Raw genomic sequence first — 22,054 nt, forward strand, 5'->3', positions numbered from 1 at the left:
ACGTATCTTTTATTTTATGTACACAGAGAGCATATGCACCAAGACAAATTCCTTCTGTGTCCAATCACACTTGGCCAATAAAAATTCTATTCTATTCTATTCTATTCTATTCTATTCTATTCTATTCTATTCTATTCTATATCTACCTACAGTATCTATCTTCAAAGATTTGATATGGTCAATTGATAAATAGTTCCTTGATCAATTCTGGAGTTGGAGGGGGTTCTTTACATCTAAATCCCCAGATTGATATCTATTGAAATCCTTATATATGATAGTAGCAGAAGCAATGAGAACATTTTCCAAACCTATAGAGATATAACTTTAGTCTTTTGTCCTGTAATCACTTCCAAAACATGTACCTAGAACTACCAGTAGTGCTGCAGTACTGTTTGTAAAACATTTAAGTATATCTGTCATGTGTTTAGAATTTTCACTGGGTTGAGGTAATTTACATTATCATTCTTTTAAAAAAATGAAACCAAAATTAAAATGAGCTATATTCCTCGAGGGAAGAAACATATCAAAAGCATGCTGAGACTTTAATCAAGAGGGAGCCAGATGGGACCTTCTGAGGCAACACTTCTGTAGCTGATGGCAAACAAGCTCCATCCATTTTGTACTTGCCAACAAAATCTCTAGTCCCAATGGCATGCAAAATGATGCCCCTTTATGGGCAAAATGATGCCCATGTTGTGTTAGAGAAAGGAGAAAGATGGAAGATAAGTTTTGGATGATCCAGTCAGTTGGTTTTCCATCTTATGAAAAAATACTAATGGGGAAAAAAAAGGAGAAATGGTAGTATGTAGAATGATTTGCACATTACTCTGTTCTTGAACTGAAATGAAAAGGTAAGACTTTATTTTTAAGACCCAGATGAGCAGCCAGGAATTCAAAGGGGTGATGGAGAGCTGGAAGATATGGGATGCCTTATGGCATGAGAGAAGATTAACAACTTGACGTAATGGATGGCTGAAAGCCAAAGTGAATCAGAATTGGAAAAGAAGAATTCTCTTGCAAGAGAGCCAGCAGTTCTGCAACTAAACCATAGACAGCTAACAGTCAAGTAAGAATGTGACTGACAGATTTCTCCAAAATAAGAATATGAGTACATTCCTATACCAGCCTTCACTAAGGTAATGTCCACAGTAATTTATAAAACCTCTATCCATGGCAGCATGAGTGTCCATATTTTAATTTTATGGAATGGGAAATATAGAAAATCCTGATGTTTAATGTTCCAGTGCTTATAACACCTTTGTAAAGATATGAGGATCTAGCGCAAGAAATACTCAGAATTAATGGTATGTTCCAATCATATTTATTGAGACAACTTTGCTCTCTTACAGATGAAGTCACAGAGCACCCCAGTACCTCGTGTATGTCGTTTAAGTACTAGGGAGGTGTGGCTAAAGGTAAGGAGGAGTTGTGGGAAAGGTGAGGGTGTGGGTGTTAACCCTTACTGTATCAAGTAGGAGGTGGTATTGGAGTTAGGCATTTATATGTGACAACCTTAAACGTAGATATGCTAGCTTTGAATTTATTCTTATACACAGACTCGTGTGCCCACATATGAAACTTCAATGTAGCCCTTGTTTGACTTGAGACCAGAAGAAAGCTTATTTTTGGTAGCTTTTAATAAGATCATTTTCTGTGGCACTTGCTCAGTTTTTAATAAGAAGTGAAAGCAAAAGTTGATATATGTCAGTACCATGGGGCATTACATTGTCTTGTTTGCTTGCCTTTTGCTAGCCGTTGAGCCTGCTGTGATCACAGGAGCCAAGAGCGCAATCAAAATGATGTTTCTATTTCCATGTGTGGTCACAGAAGCAATCTTTGTTTCCTTAGTTCGATGGATAACTTCTAAATCCCTACGTGGTAAAATGTTTATAGGAATAAAGTGTGGCAAAAGGCATTTTGTGGCCAAAACGCATGCTTTCTTCAGCAACGGCCTCGTTTATAACTCGAACATCTTTCCCCGAGGTACATGAAAAGTTAATGTGAAGAGACGCTTGATGTTCTTTTTAGTAGCAAACGGACACAGAATCTGAATGTGAGAATTGGATTCAACTCTTCATAAGCTACCAGTTCTAACAATGTTTAAAGTCCATGCCATTAGGGTCAATTGTATTGCGTATTGTGGAATAGTCCTGGATTTCACCCATTAGCAATAGGGACAGGTCTGGCAACTCTGCTGCTTACAAAGGAATTGTGTTTTGAAGAGTAACTTAACATGAGAAAGATAGTTTAATTAAAGAGAATGTGTTTTAGTCCCGAAGCCTGATTCTATTTTGAATATGAAATAGATTTTAAAAAATAATCTCCCATTAACATCCTAATTCCCTGCTCCTTTTTTTGCTCCTTTCAAAATTTATTTTTTGAAATGATGTAAGAGCAGAATAAATACTGTCTGTCATTTATATATGGAAATGGTCTATTCAATCTAAAATTTGACTCATCTATTTCCAATTATAAGAATCTATGTTTTTATATCATTTTTTTCTTCCTTTTTTGCATCAGAGACCCTAGCTTGCCATGTCACAAGGTTTCAAGCAGTGCGTAATTCTTTTTCGTTTCCTTTAATCCTGACTAGTTTCTACATCTAAAATATATCTTGAAGGCAATTATATTTGGATCTAAGCATTTGACCCCAGGATTTTGAAATTGCTCTTTTCCTGTACACACTTCAGGTTCTCTGATATATTTTTTCAGTCGTCACCTTTCTGCTTCCACTAAAGATATACTGGATTGATTAAGGTTGCCCATTTGGTTTAATAATATGCAGCATTTGTAGAGGACCTTGAAGTCTTGAATTTGATGTTTAAAGCTGCAAAAGCAAAAGCTATTAGATTTCTGTCTGTCTTTTCCTTTCCTCTAGAGATCTTTCAGAGGTGTCATCATTTTCCCCTTTAACAAGCGAGGAACGGAATGAGATTTCTTTCAACTTATGTCATGAATGTTATTTGGCTCAGAATTCTGGAATTACATTGATACTTGCAAAAGAGGTTTCACCATTGCATTATCAATAATAAGTGAGATCATAAATCCCTGACAATTCTGAAAATGTGTTATTGTTGTGAATAGAAGCACTAATGCTAACACAGAGCCTTTATTTTAACATTTTCTACGGGCTTATACTCGTAGTCATTATTTATTTCATAATTGTATCTATATTTGGAATGGTTACTAAGTACTATATGTATGCTTATTCTGTCATTGTGTAAAATATCTATTGTAGTTCCTTATTGAGGTAGATAATTAGGCTTAACTTCAATATTGTTCTGGAAATTGTGTTGAACATAGACCATTTACTACAGCAGTGGTATAAATTTAAATGAGAAGTTATTTTTCACATGTTATTGTATTTATTAGACCAGAAAAAATTTCCTAGACCCTTCATGGCTTATAAAACAATAAAAAAACAATGCAATAGAAAAATATCCACAGTAGAAAGTAAATGATACAGAATTATTATACTGTACCATAACAAAATAAACACAGATGGTTACTATATAAGTCTCTTAGTAGCCTCCCAATGAAATCTATTTTGACCAATTTCTGAAGGACATCACCAACCAGGCCAGTGCAAGTACAATGACTGAGAAACGTGGTTTCTTGGTTTCCTGGTCCCCTTTCACCTCAAGAAAATGGGGCATCACTGGCCTTTTCTAGGAGGATTCTCTTGAGTGGATCAACTCTTGTGTTTCCTCTTCCTCTTCAGCATGGACCCCAGGATAAATATGTATTTATAATACATAATGCTTATATATTATAAATGGGCAATTGGTTAAAACAGGAAGACCCACAGTCACAAACCATCAATTATATTTCAAGTAGCTAGGCCGCAAGACAAAGAGTTAGATAATGTTATTTAATTCTGAGCCAAAGCAATAGTAAAATTGTTCTATCTATCTTGAAGCAGGAACAAAGCTTCCTGTTTTGACTAAATTTGGCTTAGTATATATGCAGGTCCTGGTTTCGACCTGCACAGAAATGGTGGACTGTCTCTCCCGGACCTTTTTAAACTCACCATTATTGAATCCCTGGCCTCATTCCATCTTCCCCAGGCGGACTTTTTAGGGATGTACTCACCGGCTGAGCTTTTTGCCTTGTGAGACTCCCCCCTCTCGCAGGCCTGGCCTCCTATGTTATCGAAGGCCTACCTCGATGACGGGTTTTGGAACCCAGAGAGGTGGCATGCCGCGAAGAGGGGGTTGAGGGTTTTTTTATATAAATTTTTAACCAATTTTTTAAGGGGTTCCGGGGGGGAGGGTTGGATTAGAAGTAGGGCTGTGGGTATGGGGGATAACCCACTAACAGGAGAGCCGGGTATGGCTGTGAAGCGCGGCATGGAGGGGGGGGCGGGGTCGAGGGGGGGCTAAAGCGTATCCAGATAAAGTTTCTACCATCAGTACTGTGGGTGGGAGGGGTAGATATGGCGGGAGCAGGGGGCCATATCGTGTTAGGGGAGCGCGCACCTGCTACCTACGAGCGGTGGCGCATTCCATCCCCCAAACCTCCACTCATTCTCCAGGTTGCGCAGACCCTCAGGGCCCTGGCCTTCAGCTGATATTGTGCAATGACAGGTTTGTAGTAAATAAAGCCCCCCTCATTTGTGATCTTGTTCAGGAGGGGGGAGCGGACCTGGCAGGTATTACGGAAACCTGGCTGGGCCAAGAGGGGGGTCCCTCTCGTTGAAATGTGCCCACCAGGTTTCCGCGCAATCCATCGGCCAAGGTTACAGGGTAGGGGTGGGGGGTAGCGGTTATCATTAAAGAAGATCTGAGACCGAGGGAGGCCACTGTTCCTCAGATGGCCGGCTGTGAATCCCTCCTTGTGAGATGGGGTCACGGGGTTTAGATGGGTTTGCTGATCACATACCTGGCTCCCTGCACATGGCAGCAGCCCTGCCCGAGCTACTCAACGACATCGCCACAGTGGCGGTTGATACCCCTAGGCTTATGGTCATGGGGGATTTTAACCTGCCGTCCGTGGGTGAGGTGTCTGAGGAGGCTCGGGAGTTCATGGCTTCCATGACAGCTATGGACCTGACCCAGTTAATTCATGCCCCTACCCACATGGGGGGAAATATGTTGGATCTGGTTTTTGTTTCTGGACAGTGGTTGAGTGACCTTGAGATAGGGGATATAGTTACCGAGCACTTGTCAACGTTAGATCACTCTCTCCTTCGTCTCGACCTTTGAACCACTGCACTCCGCTGCAGGGAGGCGGAGCCGGTAAGATGGTTCTGCCCCAGGCGCCTGATGGAACCTGACAGGTTCCAGATGGAGCTTGGGCCATTTCCTGAGGCTCTGGCACATGCCTCGACTGGAGACCTAGTGGCCGCCTGGGATAGGGTGGCCACTGGAGCTCTGGATCGGGTCGTGCCTTTACGGCCTCTGACCCGGCGCTGATCTCATTTGGCTCCTTGGTTCACTGAGGAGCTGAGGGAGTTGAAGCGCCGGAAAAGACGCCTAGAGAGTAGTTGGAGGGCCAGTCTTTCTGAATCGGACCGGACACTGGTAAGATCTCATATTAGGAATTATCTAGTGGCGATAAAAGCAGCAAAATGTAGTTATTTTGCTGCTCTTATTGCATCATCAGATAACCGCCCAGCCGCCCTGTTTAGGGTGACCCGCTCCCTGCTCCACCCTAACCCTAACCCTAACCCTAACCCTAACCCTAACCTTAACCCTAACCCTAACCCTAACCCTTGGAGGGTAGAGCCGAGGATTTTGTTCAGTATCTGTATGACAAAATTACTCAGATTTGGGAAGATCTGGACTCTGACAGGAGGAGGGACTGGGGCAGGTCTTGAGAATGTTATCTGGGATGAGTTTGATCCTGTGACCCCTGAGGACATGGACAGGATTCTGGGTAGACTGAACACGACCACTTGTTTATTGGACCCATGTCCCTCCTGGTTAGCGCTGGCTTCCCGGGAGGTGATACGAGGCTGGCTCCAGGGGATTATAAATGCTTCGTTGGGTGAGGGTGACTTTCCCGCTGCCTTGAAAAAGGCAGTGGTGAGGCCTCTCCTCAAGAAGCCTTCCCTGAACCCGGTAATGTTGGTTAATTATCGTCCAGTCTCCAACCTTCGCTTCGTGGTGAAAGTTGTTGAGAGTGTGGTTGCACAACAGTTCCCCCAGCACATGGATGAAACGACGTATCTGGATCCGTTCCAGTTGGGCTTCAGGCCCGGCTGTAGCACGGAAACGGCATTGGTCGTGTTGGTAGATGATCTCTGGAGGGCTCGGGACAGGGGGTGCTCCTCTGTCCTGGTCCTGTTAGATCTCTCAGCGGCTTTTGATACCATCAACCATGGTATCATGCTGCACCGGTTGGAAGAGTTAGGGGTGGGAGGCACTGTGTTGAGGTGGTTCTCCTTTCTCTCTGACCGGTCGCAGTCTATGTTGACAGGGGAGCAGAGGTCAATCCTGAGGCCCCTCTTATGTGGGGTGCCGCAAGAGTTGGTCCTCTTGCCCTCCTGTTCAACATTTATGTGAAGCCGCTGGGCGAGATCATCCGTGGTTTCGGGGTGAAGTACCACCAGTATGCTGATGATACCCAGCTGTACATCTCCACCCCGGACCACCCCAACGATGCCCTTGAAGTGATGTCTCGGTGCCTGGAGGCCATGCGGATCTGGATGGGGAGGAATAGGCTCAGGCTCAACCCATCCAAGACCGAGTGGCTGTGGTTTGCGACATCCCAATATAGTCAGTTGGCGCCATCACTGACTATTGGGGGCGAATCATTGATCCCCATGGAGAGGGTTCGCAACTTGGGCGTCCTCCTGGATTCACGGCTGTCTTTAGAACAGCATTTGATGGCCGTGACCGGGAGGATTTTTCATCAGGTTCGCCTGATTCGCCAGTTGCGCCCCTTTCTGGATCAGGACTCCCTACGCACGGTCACTCATGCCCTCGTCACCTCCCGCCTAGACTATTGTAATGCTCTCTACATGGGGCTCCCCTTGAGGAGCACCCGGAGGCTCCAACTGGCGCAGAGTGTGGCCACGCAGGTGGTAATGGGAGCAACATGGTGTTCCCATATAACACCTCTCCTGTGCGAGCTGCACTGGCTCCCGGTGGTCTTCCGGGTGCGCTTCAAGGTTTTGATTACCACCTTTAGAGCGCTCCATGGCTTAGGACCTGGTTATCTACGGGACCGCCTACTACCACCAATAGCCTCCCACCGGCCGGTACGCTCTCATAGAGAGGAGCTCCTCCGGGTGCCGTCAGCCAAACAATGTCGACTGGCAGCCCCTAGGGGGAGAGCCTTCTCTGTGGGGGCACCTACTATCTGGAACGAGCTCCCCCCGGAGATACGGAGGATCCCAGATCTGCGCACCTTCCACCGCGCTCTTAAGACCTTTTTATTCCACCAGGCGGGCCTGGCCTAATCTTTTCCCTCTTTTTAATTATGCAAATTTTAATCGGTTTTTAAATGATTGGGGTTTTAATATGCTTGGGCCAAATTGTTTAATTCGATTTTACTTTGTTTTTAAATTTTGTATCTATGTATTTTTACTGTTTGGCTGTTCACCGCCCTAAGTCCTTCGGGAGTAGGGCGGTATATAAATAATAATAATAATAATAATAATAATAATAATAATAATAATAATAATAATAATAATAATAATAATAATAATATAATTTATTTATCTCTTTCTACAAATAAGGATATGGTGGTGGTTGCACTAAGAATGTAAAACAAAAGGCTGCCGAGGAAACTACTATCAACAGTTTTAAATGTTTTAACCCTTTTCAGTTGTCCAAATTCATGTACAAGTGGGAAGCCATTAAAGTCAAAACTGTAAATAAACAAATAGGAAAACAACCTGTAAAATGTATCTTTTGTTTCTTTGCACTAAAACATGCATGCAAAGCTTGCTGTGCTCTCACATCTGTTCTTCCTTACATAAAATCCAGAGATTTTAACTTCTTGGATGCCATTAGTGAATATGAGAATAATATCCTACTTACAGATGATTGAAGTTCTAGTTTGTGTTCCAATTCTGTTAAAACCAAAATTGGAATTAATTCTTTAAAACTTAGAATGCACTCTCATAAATATTTACAACATTGACCATTATTGGGAAAAGCTGCAGCCACCAAAATCTCCAAAACTAGCAGTGTAAACTTCCACAAACTGTGAAATTACAATTCTCCCTCTCTCTGTCTCTTTCTCTAATCTGTGTTTAGGCAGAATTGCCCAGAAAAGAAAAGAAAAGAATGTGCAATCTGATACATTCTTACTTAGAATAATTAGTTTAATTAGTTTGAGTTAATTATGTGTAATTTGAAACCAGTAGGTTTTACCCATCTGTAACTATAGAGAGACAACTATATTTGAGTGTCTGATGAAGATTATCACGTAGAAAGCTAGTCTTCGACTTATAACCACAATTGAACCCAAAATGTATGTTAAGTGAGAATTCATTAAGTGAGCTTTAGCCCATTTTACATTTCCCACCACAGTTGTTAAGTGAATCACTAAGTTAGTAACCTGGTTATTAAGTGAATCTGGCTTCCCCAATATCGTTTACTTCTCAGAAGGTTGCTAAAAAGGATCCCAGAATGCTACAACAGTCATAAGTATGAACCAATTGCCAAGCATCTGAATTTTGATCACATGATCATGGGGATGCTGCAAAGGTTGTAACTGTGAAAAACAGTCATAAGTCACTTTTTTCAGTGCCATTGTAACTTTGAACGGTCACTAAATGAACTGCTGTAAATCGAGGACTACCTCTATAGAGATGTTCAGAGTTGTTACAGAAGAGAAAGAAAGAAAGAAAGAAAGAAAGAAAGAAAGAAAGAAAGAAAGAAAGAAAGAAAGAAAGAAAGAAAGAAAGAAAGAAAGAAAATGGTTTTAAATTGCAAAGAATCAGATTTCTGTCCCTAAAACAATGTTGGTTTTCCAGTATCTGTGATAAATCTTCTCCTTTCCATTAGTAACTGGTTCATTTCTTTCACCTAAAATGTGGCTGAAATCAATGTGAGTTTTGCATTAAACACTGTCTGTATCTTAAAGTGCCTGCTAATATGAAACCATTTTACAGACAACCCTGTTCTTAGCCTATAAACCATTCATTCTTCCATCACCACAGCCTCCAAAATAACCCTTTTCATGACTTATTCTCAAGGCCATCAATTTTCTTATACACATCACTGAACAACATTTACTCCTCATCTAGTGAGTAACTGTAAATTTGTATTATTGTGGTAATTTTCGAGGCAAGTAACACATGGCTAAGCAGAATAAATGTATCCTTCAGCCCCTGTTATGAAAGTTGCCTCGGCCCATTTAGAAAGTGCAAGAAATGTCACATTACTGCCTTTTTGTTTCTTAGAAATAGCCAATTTTCATATTTAAGTGATATCAAAATGAACGGTCAAAGAAAGATGTAGTAAGGCATGAAATGTATTCCGTTTGCTTCAATTGCTCCATAAAAGTTTTGTTCATGGTTTTAAGCACCTACTTGTCAACCTCGTGGGGTAAACCAGACAGGAATCACAACCAGATGAGCCAATACTACTGATTGTAAAGCTACATTGACAGAATCTTGCAAGTCTGAAAATATAATTGTGTCCCCACCCCTCATCTCCTTTGTAGCCTGAGATATTAGGGAGGGTCTCTTGTGAGCCTCTTGCCTCTTCCATTATCCAGTTGCAGGCTATGCTGTCTCTTATCTGACTATAATCTGATTATAGTTTGATTTATTTGACTATAATTTGATGAAGACAAATTCCTTGTGTGTCCAATCACACTTGGCCAACAAAGACCTATTCTATCCTATCCTATCCTATCCTATCCTATCCTATCCTATCCTATCCTATCCTATCCTATCCTATCCTATCCTATTCTCAGCACCTCTTTGCCCAGTCTCCCAAGGTCACACCCACAATCATTCACCAAACTAAATGTAACATTTAGAGCAATTGAAATGATTACCCCTTTCAGCAATTGATTTAAATAGCCTTGCTTTGTTAATCTTATGTTATTATATCATTAGAATAATAGAGAATGTGTTATTATACTCATAGAAAGTAAGAGTTGGAAGGGAGTTTGAAGATCATCTATATACTGGCATTTTCCTTCTGTAGCTGAAATCATGGGGCCATCCACATTAATCATTAAAATATACTTTGTTTTTTTCTATTTTGAACCACAAAATGATATTGGGAGATTTACAAAAAAGAAAAACAAAATCAAAATAGCAGAAAGAATCCACTGGCCACAGAATCTTATATTGGTAATACAACTATTTGTTTAGTGACCATTTCTAGTTACAACGGCACTGGAAAAATTGACTTATGACCATTTTTCACACTTACAACCATTGCCGCTTTCCCATGGTCACGTAATGAAAATTGAGACGTGTGGTAACTGGTTCATATTTATGACGGTTGCAGAGTCCCGGGGTCATGTGATCACCTTTTGCGACCTTCTAGTGAGCAAACTCAATGGGGAAGCCAGGCCCCGTTAACAACGGTGTTATTAACTTAACACCCGCACTGATTCAATTAATAACTATGGTAAGAAAAATCGTAAAATGGGGCATAACTCACTTAACAACTGTCTTGCTTAGCAATGGAAATTTTGGGCTCGATTGTGGTTATAAGTCAAGGAATTATAACCACTTCTCTTAAGTATGGCTCTAGACATTGAAAGAGGAGTTTTTCCTTTAATGTGTCTCTTCCCATGATCACATTTTTTTCCCTTTTAGATCATATGACCTTTCACTACAATTGTAGGTAATTCCCATTCTAGATGGTGAATTGTATAATTCATGAGAAACAATACAGCAAATTGTAGTAATAGAAAAGTTTACCTCCAAACATTAGATTTTACATAATATCACAGACACATTTAGGTAAAATGACAATTTATTCTTCATGTTAGTTTGTAATCAGCTTTTTGAAATTATTCTGAATGGTTATTGCCTACAGACTAATTTTGTCAATTAGGTTTCCAATGTTTTTCTCACTGATGGCTCATCATCTTTTGCATTTTGCATCAAGAGTAAGTTGATAAATGATAAATTAAAGAAAAAGAGATGAACCGGAATTGTAATCAGACAGTGAATTGGCTCTTGCCCTAAAAATACTTTGTTTAAATTCCTGAGAGATGGTGCTCTTTCATCTACAACAGCTAGTTTATCTACAGTATAACATCGCTTGGCTCAAAGGTTGCACTGAACTTTGAATGCCATGTTCATATTTTAAAAGTTGGAAGAGCTAGACTCCAAATGAGCCCAATTTTTTAGTAAGCATGGAGAGTCTTAAGGGGAAAATGGATACTTGAAGTTTTTGCAAGAATTAAGACAAGCCTATTCCCCCCACCCACTCACCCCAAAGAAGGGAAGGGAAGCAGAGGTGGGTTTCAGCAGGTTCTGACCAGTTCTGAAGAACCGGTAGCAGAAATTTTGAGTAGTTCGGAGAACCGGTAGTAAAAATTCTGACTGGCCCCGCCCCCATCTATTCTCTGCCTCCCAAGTTCCAGCTGATCGGGAGGAAATGGGGATTTTGTAGTACCCTTCTCCTGGAGTGGGGAGGGAATGGAGATTTTACAGTATCCTTCCCCTGGAGTGAGGAGGGAAGGGAGATTTTACAGTATCCTTTCCCTGCCACACCCACCAAGCCATGCCCACCAAGCCATGCCACGTCCACCAAGCCACGCCCACAGAACCAGTAGTAAAAAAATTTGAAACCCACCACTGAAGGGAAGGAAAGGGAAAGGAAGGGAGTCATGGTCATGTGAGATCCTCACTTAACAACCTGTACTAACAATTCATGTGATCTTGATTCTATCTGCTTGTTAATGCAGCCTAGGACTGTGTTAGCTTTTTTGGCAGCTGGAGTACACTTTTGGCCCAAATATTAAAGAAATTCTCTCAAGCAAATATTTTTTTTTAAAAGGCATGAGTTTGTCCATAAGTAAAATAAAAGTTCTTTTAAAACTAAATTATCATAGGTGGGAGAGGGGAATTCACAAATCACTTTGAAAAATATCCATTGATTGGTGTGACACATACCCAAATTATTCTACTTAACTACAAAATATTATTTTCTGGTATGGTGTCTAAACCACAAAAATATTCTGTATTGACAGTCATGGAGTATTCTGTGTATGCAAAACTTGTTTGGCAATATTACAGATTTATTCAATCTAATAATTTTCAATTTATACTCTATTTTAAATAGTAATGCTTTATATTTAGTTTTATGCAGTTTTAAAATTATTATCTACTCTAAATTGTCAAAGTGAAAAAATGGAATGTTTCCTCCAACTGACAACACATCTGTTTGTCCAGGCAACCTTCATACTATCAGCATTGGCAAGTGTTCCTATAATACTAAGTATTTTTTATTATTATTATTGGTTTTTCTATTGATAGATGTTACTGTATTCTCTATTACTTTTCATCATGCTGAGAACATCTGTTTTCATGAGAGTGGGATATGAATTCTAAAAATAAAATAAAATGAGGCACTGAAGAGTAAAATGGGAAAAAAAGTCCTTTGGCATAGCAGATGGCAGTATAAACAACCTGGTGTTTCCCAGATGTTTTCCAATTTAACTCTCATAGTCCAAGCCAACATGGCCAATGGCATGGATTTGTGGAAACTGTAGTTCAATATATCTGGAGGCCCCACGTTGCCTTCCTTTATATTTAATATAAAGTAAAATTGATTTCAACTTTATAAAAATGAGGGTATGGAAAAGAATGGAAATTACTTGGTTGATTTTCTTACATTTTCTGTGTAATATCCAAAAAGTATCCAAAAAGTAAACAAAGCTCCTAAGCAAACCAAAGGACCCAGCAACCCCAGAAGAAAAAACAGGAGTCATCTGCAACATATAATGTAAGAACTATAACAAATACTATGTAGGACAAACAGGAAGAAGACTGGCAGAATGCATCCATGAACATCAACTGGCAGTCAGAAGACATGCCAAAAATTAATTTCACAACATATAGACAGATTTAGTTTCAAATGGGAAAATGTGACAATCCTAGACCAGGCCAAATCCAAAAATGGCAGGGAATTTCTAGAAGCCTGGCACTCTGACAAATCAGCCATCAATAGACACAGACATTAACAACATCTACAGACTTTGCAAAAACCCAAAAGAGAACAAAAAGGCTCCAGCACCTCTCCACCAGTCATCAGCAACCAGATCAGCATAGATTAACTCCAAGGTTAACTTCAGACCAAGGAAAGTAAATAATATCCCAGTCAAGGAACTGCAAAAGAGCCATCAGTAAACAGCCCAACCAAAGAATCTCTAAGACCACCCACACAGACAAGCCAGTCATCAGAATATAAACCAGGGGTGAAATCCAAACTTTTTCCCTACCGGTTCTGTGGGCGTGGCTTGGTGGGTGTGGCAGGGGAAGAATATTGCAAAATTTCCATTCCCACCCCATTCCAGGGGAAGGATATTGCAAAATCTCCATTCCCACCCCACTTTGGAGCCAGCCAGAGGTGGTATTTGCCGGTTCTCCGAACTACTCAAAATTTCCACTACCGGTTCTCCAGAACTTGTTAGAACCTGCTGGATTTCACCCCTGATATAAACTGACAGTAAAAAGCATTCCTTACTAGCACGGATGATATTACCTAGTGAAGAAAGTTAGCACCCACCCCTCTTAGAAGAATGAAATATTTTAGGAAATATTAAAAAAAGGCAGAATATTATATTTCCCTGGATGAGAAATTGAGAAACATGCTCTTGAAGACAGAAACTCAACCCCAGTTCCCTGCCCCCAGCAGATATTTTGGTGGCAATTTATCTACAAGACAAAAGATTAGACCAGCCTATCTACAAGACAATTAGACCTTCAGCTCCAGGCCAATGGGATTAAGACATGATCCTCAGGACATAATAAGATTAGCCCTCTACTCATCTAGCAACAGAACTCATCACATGGCATCTGGGGATTACATCGCAGCCCAAGGTTCAATCAAACTTGATCCAGACAGACTACAGCCTACAAAATTACCCCTGCATAGCCCCCTGTGACATTTCTTGCACAGGAACAGGAAGCTCAAGGGCAGGGCCCAAGAGAGGGTATAAATAACTCTCACTCTCCACTCCATGTGGTCAGCTATCCAGAATCACATGTGTTTGGTGGTTCTGCTTCACCATTAAACCATCCTTCCAAGCAACCTCCATGTTTTCAGTCTCTTTCTCCCCACTTGGAACTGAACCCAGATAGTCATTTCTTCCAAAACTAGTTTGGGTAATGAAATGTCTGTAAGAAAACAAGCAAGCTCAGAGAGCACCAAAGACCCTTCAAAAAGTAAGCTACTTGTGCAGCTCGCTAAGATACAATTGAAATGCTGTACCTAAATCATGAATTTTGTCACAGCATAAATGCTCTTTCATATCTCAGCTATTGGATGGGATATAAATAGAGAAATCATAAGTGATCCATGTTATTTTATATACCACACAGAAGTACATCCTTCTCTTTCCATCCTTATTATCCCTCCAAATCCTTAATACATTTATAGATGGTAAGACCCATTTCTGCATAAACTTTAACAGGATAGTATTGAATATCCATTTTTATGAGGTTATCCTTGAGTGGATAGATATTATCAGTAAATTGGAGAAATCAGTCTACACATCTGTGTATAACTGTATTTACAACTCTTTCCCTTAAGAGTGTAAAGAAAATGTAGAGGAAATCTAAGTCAATTACTTGGAGAGATGATTCAACTTACCGTAGATGTCTTTTAAAGCAGACTGAACTCCAGATCTGAAAACCAGATTCTCCTGAACCTGTGTTAGAATTTCAGAAGCTAACAAAAATAAGTACATTCATTGTTGGACAAATGAAGAATTATAATTTTCTCTTATTTTCCTACATATTTTATGCTTATATTTATATTTAATTAATCCCTTTCACTGGATTATTTTTAATAATTATTAAAAATTATTTTTAATCCAGTTACTAACCAGTCAATGATGTCTTTTTAATACTTTATTAGGTTGTTTAGCTATGGTTAGATGTAGTCAGACATTTGAGCCAAAAGCCATGCAACTGATCATTTCCAGGAGATGTCTGGTTTCTAATACTTTTCATTCAAATGTTAACCATTCCTGATGTTATTATTAGTTGTTCCATTTGATTTTTTAAAATTCATCTTCAAATTCTTTATTCATCCAGCATGTTTTTGTTGTTGTTGTTGTTTCCCAAACATCTTTCCAAATCTGGAACCAAACCAAAACCTTTTTGTTTGGTTTTCCATTTTCAGAATTTCTATTACTTTTTATACTTCAGTAGAATCGCCTCTGGTCTGATTGAATTCACTATTTTGTTTAAATCGGATGATTCATACCTCATGGAGTTCAATTTTCCAACTATTGCTGTTATATGTTGCTTTCCAAACCTTCTTCACTTTTTCTGGTGCTAAGCCAATTTTTTTTTTATAAAGCTTGTCTTGATCCTTCCATTCTTCACTTGGAATTACTTGAAATTACTTGCATCTGATATTAAGTTCTTTATTTTGGCCTCCAGTCTGATCTTCCACTTTGGGATTGAATATGTTTTTTGTTTTTCAATTTTTTGATACTTTGTTCTTCTGTATCCACCACTATTGTACTGCAGGCGAGGCATTGCCCAACTCCAGAATGGCTCTGGGAAGCTCAAAACAGCCAAATAAAATATAATATGAATAAGAAAAAAGCCTCCAAGAAAAATAAAGAATGAGTGGAAATGCATACATTCAATGATACATAATGCTGTGGAAAAAGCAGTAGACTTGTACCTAGTTGATTTCTATCTTTCTTTCAAAGCTTCAATTTTACTTCAGGTATGTTATATTACAGTAGATGCAATCACACTTTAAAATGTATTTTGCCTTAGCATACACATCCTAGTTGATAGATCTATTTAAATGCTGATAACAATACCCAGACCAGAGAACCGAGCAGAAATATATTTCTTTGAGAAATGAATCATATGTTTTATCAGATGAAAGCAAGAATATGTTCTTCTCATCCCATATTTTCTTATAAAAGCATGTCACATGATTTCCTTGTCTTTACAGAGTCTAGATTTGGCAAACTCAAACCTGGGACAAATGTCCTCTAAATTCTTGCAATAAAAGGACACGTGTGTCTATTTTAAAATACACTGACTTTGCTTTTGGGCTTGATTGACGTATCTCCCAGCTCTTCCTGTTCTTTCTATTTCAGGCACCTCTGAGTTTGGATTATCTGCAAATGAACAGGAGTATTAGCATTGTCATCTGTGAAATGCTGGAAAGTGTGCATCCCTCTAGCACCTGATTTTCATCCTCAGATTATGAAACAGGTTTGCCTTGAAGAAGATAAAAGGAAAGATGGTGTGGATGGGTCTGTCTGTCTGTCTGTCTGTGCAAGCGCACGCAGGATGTTGGGACTTGAATTTGGCCAGACAAAGATCATGCCAACTAGCACTGGAGTAGCATCATGTTGACTAGGACTGGCTATGGATAATGAAGAATGCATTAGGCTTGTAGAAATTATTCTACATCTTCATTAATACTAAAGTGAGTATTAAAGGAAGAATCCTAACAACTATAAATATGTTAGTTTGTTAGCTTAATTCAATCTCTACATATACAGTTAGGCATATTTTCTGCTATTTTCTTATTCTTTGCCTAGAAAAAGGAAGGAAGGAAGGAAGGAAGGAAGGAAGGAAGGAAGGAAGGAAGGAAGGAAGGAAGGAAGGAAGGAAGGAAGGAAGGAAGGAAGGAAGGAAGGGAAAGATATAATCACTATGCTATGGAAAACTACTGATCCTATTTGAAATTATGAAGGGAATTCCTAGTAAGTAGCTCAATTATCATCAAGTTGAAGTAAATATCTGGCCAAGCATCAAGTCATATTACCTTCAATACAATTAACTAATAGAGTTAAGTCCAGAATCTTTGCTTTTATATATATCAGTGTATCAGATTATCAATTTATATCAGGTTGATATAAGTAATGTTTTTATATAGTTGGAGAAATTGTTCCTGTGAGCATCATGAATCAATTGGTTGCCTGATCATATTATATGTAGGTGCAACAGCATAAATCTCTGCAAGATTATACATTCCCAGATAAAAATGTTGCCAAAAGCAGCCCAGGGATCTGACTTTGATTAACACACAAGCTACAAATAAGTTTGTGTTGTTTGAATTAAGAATTGTAAAACTGAATCCCACCCTCTGCACTGCAGCACAGACGTAAGGTTTCTTGGTAACCTACTTGGTATTATTTATTTAAAATATTTATATATCACTTCTTATCTCAGAGCAGTTCAACAATCTAATATGTAAGCAATAGTAAAACAATGAGTTAAAATAATAAATATTACACAAGTGCACTGAAAACACACAGAGAAAAGAAAAAAAAGTATCTATGGAGAGAGAGAGATGTGGCAGTCATACATGGAAACCTGACTGAAAAGATGTCCTTACATGACAGCAGAGATACAGCATGCTTTCAGAGGTAAAACTTGAACTAGAAAATAACCTTTAAGTTGTAATAACTGGAATATTGCTGAATTCTTTTTTATTTAAACATTTTATTTCCAACCAAAATACATATGAAATTACAGCAATTATATTAGTTCAATGCATCCCCTCTGATATTAACAGCGCTGTTTGTCAGGATGGGCTCTTGTATCTTCCCCGCAGTCATTGCAAACAGTGTGACTTGTTTCATTACATGTTTGTTTTCATCCAACAACAACAAAAAACCTTTTTTTCCCCTTGTAAACTAGATTGATTCAGTTAGATTAACAAGAGTGTATGGAATTTGGTTGTGGGTTCCTTAGCCCCACTGCGAACCAGTAGTAAAGGTAAGTAGAAGCCACCCTTGGCCGGCAGGCTTAGTTTTTACTCAGTCTGGTCAGGCTTAGTTTGGGCCCAGTCTACATTCTGCTGACTGACTAATTGGAATGAGCAGCTTCAGGGATTGGGGCGTGGCAATCAATCAACAAGGGCCTTGCAGTTCAGCCCAATGAGACAAAGGTAGCAACCTCCCCTTTTATTGGCTGCTGCTGTTGCTGCCTCAATCCCTGAAGCAGGAGGCTCCTGTGGCCAGTCCAGGCCTAGGCCTGCTGGCCACATGGCCCCAGCCGAAGTCTTTTATTCAGAAGCCGATGAAAATGTTTTCGTTAGATTTCACTTTCTTACAGCTTCACCATCATCTGAATAAAAGACTTCGGCTTCTCTGTCAATGGGTCAGCCTTTTCTGGACCTCTGGAGATCTTCAAAAAAGTAAGATCTTCAAAAGTAAGTAATAAATGGCATGATTAATATTTCCATTATTTCAGTGGGAAGTAAACGTAATTATGTAAGCATTAATGTAACCCATTAAGATTATGTTTAAAAATATAAAAGCACTATATGTTTAAAATGTCCCTGATTTGCAACTAAATCATTTATGTCCATCCTTTGGTTTTTGTAGCAGATTGTACATTTTTGTTTTGATAAAAGCAAAATGAATATTCATTGAGAATCAATCTGTTTCTTCAGAGTAGTTCCTCTCTCACCATCCTCTAAAGCTCTATTCCTTAACTGATTTTTCTTAATACTTTGTCTATTTAGAACAACATAAAGGAAGCAGAAAAAAGGCAACAGAATTCCTAAGGGAACATAATCCCTACAGCTATATAGAGACCTTACAGTGGTCTAAATTACCACAGTAAAAAGCTAGTACAATGACTTAAAAATACAGCTATTACTGTTTCCAAAAAATATATAACAGCACTTGCTAAAATTTTAGAGGCCTTGGATGGTCTGCTCCAGCACTAGGCTAAGGTGACCAGACGTCCCGCTTTTGGCGGGACAGTCCCGCTTTTTAGCAATTTGTCCCGCGTCCCGCGGCGTTTCAAAAAAGTCCCGATTTTTCATTCTGCCTCCTCAGTCCCGCTGCCTCTTGAGCCCCAGCTGATGGCTAGAAGAAAAAAAAACTGTTTAAACTCTTGCCCGGGGCTTCAAAGGGCCGCCCTACAGGCAATCAGTGTAAAGAGTTCCTGAAGCTAGCTAAGCTGCAGAAACGAAACCGAAACCAGGATCTTTGGTGGAACGTGACAAAATGAGGCAGAGAGAGATTTATTTTTATTTTTATTTTTCCTCCCCAAAAAAGGTAGGTGAAAAACTGCAAACAATGGGAAATTTAGGAGGAGAGTTCAAGATTTTAAAACACAAAAGAAAAAAAAGCTGTATTTAACTAGGGAATTGTAATAATTAAATTGAGATACTATTAATTGTATATTGTGTTGAAAGCAGAAATGTTTAAGTTGTGGTTCAGAGGAATATATGGGGGAAATTATTTGGTTTATTATTATTGGTAAATATAATTAATTGATTTGTAAGAAATTGGATTGCATGGAAATAATTGGAATATTCATGTTCATATTGATTAATATACAAAAAAGATAGTTTTATAACTAATTGATTTATATTAAAATGTTGAATTTGTATTAAACAACTGTATTACATAATTACATAATTAAACAATGTGAGGATGGATATAAAAATAGATGACAATGGAAAGGGGTATAATATAGAATAGAAGGGAAAAATTGAATTTGATTAAGATTAGAGATGAGGATGAAGGGTAATATTGGTTTTTTAAAAAAAATAGATGAGGAATAAATATGGCAAAAAGGAAATATAGAAATTGTAAATTTAATTGAAGTGACTAAACACTGTTTAAATTTGTGAACCGGCCAAATACTCTGTTCAAAGAAAATAAATTGTATGTTTGTATGTGTGTTTCTAATTACTGCTATTTATTCATATTTGTTCTCTTTTATTCTTTAAAGTTTAACCATTCATTCTTTATCTTAATATCTTTATATTTGTTTGGGGTTGGCTTTCTTCCCTTTCATCTTTTTTATTGTACAGCAATCTTTCTCCTCAAACCTACCACCTCTCTCTTTTCTTTCCTTCTTACTTTCTCTTCCCCCCACCCTCTTTTTCTCCTCCCTACTTCCTCTTCCTTTCTCCTTCTCCTCTCTTCCTCCCCCTCTTACCCTCACTCCTACTCTAATTTCCCTTCCCTTCCTTCATCCCTCTCTATTGCTGTATCCTTTTATGCATATGGACTACTCAGAGGGCTGAAAAAGTTATTTTTGACTGGTCCTCGCACTTTTGACCAGTCATCGAACTTACGACTGTCTTCACATTTTATGTTTTTTGCCCTATCTTATCACCATGGTGAAGAGAAGCAGTTGTGAAATGAGTGACATGGTTGTTAAGGATGCTGCATGGGCATAAATGTGAGGATGGTCATAAGTGTGAGGACCAGTCAAAAGTGCGAGGACCTGTCAGAAATGACTTTTTTCAGCCCTCTGGTTAGTCCTTTTGTGCATATGGACTACTCAGAGGGCTGAAAAAGTTATTTTTGATTGATCCTCACACTTTTGACCAGTCCTCGAACTTACGACTGTCCTCACATTTTACGTTTTTGCCCTATCTTGTCACCATGGTGAAGAGAAGCAGTTGTGAAATGAGTGACATGGTTGTTAAGAATACTGCACGGGCATAAATGTGAGGATGGTCATAAGTGTGAGGACCAGTCAAAAGTGTGAGGACCTGTCAGAAATGACTTTTCAGCCCTCTGAGTAGTCCCTATACACATAGCCATGGCCACCCGGTCACATGACCAGCTAGCCCCGCCCACCCAGTCACATGGCCTCCAAGCCACGCCCACACAATAAGTCACGCCCACAATGGTGTCCTTCTTACCAATGTTAAAATCTGTTCACCTTACCCTATACACATAGCCATGGCCACCCGGTCACATGACCAGCTAGCCACGCCCACCCAGTCACATGACCAGCTAGCCACACCCACAAAATAAGCCACGCCCACAATGTCCCTCTTTACCAATGTTAAAATCTGGTCACCTTACACTAGGCCCCACATGCTGTTCCCCCAGCCTGAGATACCTCATGTTCATTTAAAGACCTGCACATTCGATTAACAAATGCATTGGGGAAAGCAGGGAGTAATCACGTTCATTTACGTGATTTAATCAAACGAATTGGCAGGCTCCATTACATTTGTAACTGGAGGATTACCTGTATAATGAGAGTGAGGGAGGGTCTCTGGGAAGTCCTGCTTAGCACCACAAATCCCGTGTCACGACCACCCTGGCCACGACCACCCAACCACACCCACCCAGCCAGTCATTAGGACAGAGAACCAGTTGTTAAAAAAATTGCAGCCCACCACTGGGTCAGATCTTCCCTCTGTATGTTATTACAAATGCATCAACAGTGCCTGTAGCTGGTAATCCTTTCTATCTTCCAACCAAATAGGCTGTTGCATTGCTTGAAAGTGAAGTTCTGTAAAGGAATGGGCTGAAGTTGCCTCAAGGAATGGGCTGAAAATTAAATCCAGTGGGAGGAACATTTGGAATTAATCTTTGCAGATCAAGAAATGAAGAAGTGATCTGAAAAACAATGGTTCATTCCGTTTCAGATCTGCACAGCACAGGAAGATCAAGTTACTGTATCTGCAGGGCCTGGCAAGCCGTCTGCAGAAAACAGAACTGCAAGCATCTGCCTCATGGAGGAAATTATCCCCATTCCACACCAACTGTTTAATAAAACACAACAAGGGACATTTGCTTTTTTGGCTGCATGTGAACAATTCTATTAATATATGTATGATATAAAAATTATACTGGGAGCACATCACAAGCTACAAAGTAACCTCTACAGACAGTTTTGCAGCAAGATGTTAACAAACTTCAACATTTAACAGAAAATTAATCCAAACGAAGCACAGAGGAGGAGGAAAGATAACAAATTGCAATAAAATTATTAATGAAGAAGAGGCTCAAATCATTCATTAAAGCCAAAGATTCAGATTTTTTTTTTAATGTACAATAAGGATTATGTACCAATAAGCAGATATATTATATTGCTCTTTGAAAAGACCTGTGGTTTATTTAAAAAGAGAGGTCTATGATAAATGCAATAAATAAAATAGATGTATTCATTGCTTTATAAATAAATAAATAAAGTCGTAATGCAGTAATG

General features: G+C 39.3%; 1 long non-coding RNA gene across 1 annotated transcript; it reads left to right on the top strand.

Moving 5' to 3' along the window:
- The first annotated feature begins 1,052 nt into the window (after positions 1-1,052).
- Positions 1,053-22,044, top strand: LOC117676852 (uncharacterized). Its single transcript, XR_015731347.1, has 5 exons — positions 1,053-1,136; positions 1,350-1,415; positions 15,632-15,836; positions 16,222-16,556; positions 21,329-22,044. It is a non-coding gene; the product is annotated as an uncharacterized LOC117676852 (long non-coding RNA).
- Positions 22,045-22,054: the final 10 nt, after the last annotated feature.

This window comes from Pantherophis guttatus, chromosome 1 (genome assembly GCF_059756535.1).
Source record: "Pantherophis guttatus breed Tessera chromosome 1, ASM5975653v1, whole genome shotgun sequence".
NCBI classification, from domain to species: Eukaryota; Metazoa; Chordata; class Lepidosauria; order Squamata; family Colubridae; genus Pantherophis; species Pantherophis guttatus.